The sequence below is a fragment of the Limulus polyphemus genome, unplaced genomic scaffold (assembly GCF_000517525.1).
Source record: "Limulus polyphemus unplaced genomic scaffold, Limulus_polyphemus-2.1.2 Scaffold181, whole genome shotgun sequence".
Taxonomy (NCBI): domain Eukaryota; kingdom Metazoa; phylum Arthropoda; class Merostomata; order Xiphosura; family Limulidae; genus Limulus; species Limulus polyphemus.
In genome coordinates, this window is record NW_013665791.1 from 827,009 (window position 1) to 828,221 (window position 1,213).

Consider the following 1,213-nt stretch of genomic DNA (forward strand, 5'->3'; position numbering starts at 1 on the left):
ACTTAATAGTGAAAATGGTAGGACTAGGGGACACAAATATAAATTTTGGTAGGGTAGTAGTCATCTTCAGCTAAGACAGTTTAATTTTTTAACAGCATAGTTGGTAACTCAAAGTGAGTTTAAGAAAAAGCTTGATAACTATATGAATGATAAGGGCAGCTTTGAGGTTCTTTTATTATTATTATTTTTTATCTACTAGTTTTAGTTTAGTTTAGAGGATGGGCCATTCTAGATGAAAGTTGTCCCTAAACCTTATGTTATGTTAATATCAACATACACCTTAATACCATTCAAATATTCATAATTTCACATACATTTGTTAAAAGTGTTGTGGAGATTTATATAAATATATATATGTATATCTTAAATGTTGAGAGTAAAGTACAAGAAGTACTTTTCCTTTCAGCAGAGTTATATTCATAATCGAATAGCAGGTAATCTAATATCATACATTACAAGCAAGTAGCACAATAATGGTTCTGTTTAGACCTACATTTACATCTTCAAAGTCAACCAACAGGTTAAAAATGACAGCTTTAGTTAGTCTATATGGCATCTCATTGATCTTCTAAACAAAGCAGTAATTTTTCTTGATTTGTGCAACCTCTTAAAAACACACATCATTCTAAAGCTAATAAAATTAAATTGGTTGCTGATAGTAATTTCCACAATCTGTTTTTTCAAAAAGATAACATTCACATTCACAACACAATTTTATAATTTTCAAAAGTTAATAACATTCCTTATATACAAGAAAAACAAGATATGCTATCTGGTTTCAAGGTTTGGATTATCTTGACTGCTAGTGTATCCTGACCTAAATTAGTACACTAAGATGCCTATGTTCCAGATTAGGTGTCTTTTCCTGTGCGTATACCATAAAAATAGTTTAAACTATAACTGTACTTACTATGAGGTTTGTTGTTGAAGGTGCAAGGAATAATACAGGAAAACAGTGGTTACCATGCAAAATCAAAACATGCAAACAACCAAAAATAAATGTGTAAAAAAAACATACAAGAATAAAATATTGATGCATTCAGTTTTTCCAAAACATGGTTATGGTAGTTTGAGTAAGACTATGTTATTAGAAGCAGAGTTATTTCGGTTGCCACAATGCCATACACATTATAAAAACTTATTCTGAATTGTTATAAGATATGAAGATATTTAGGATGCTACACTATTATTATGACAGCGGATGTCACGTGAC

General features: G+C 29.9%; 1 pseudogene; it reads right to left on the reverse strand.

Annotated features, from left to right (window-relative positions):
* The window catches only part of LOC106478119, a 54,196-nt pseudogene extending 53,640 nt beyond the window's left edge, over positions 1–556 (reverse strand).
* Between the last annotated feature and the right edge of the window lie 657 nt (positions 557–1,213).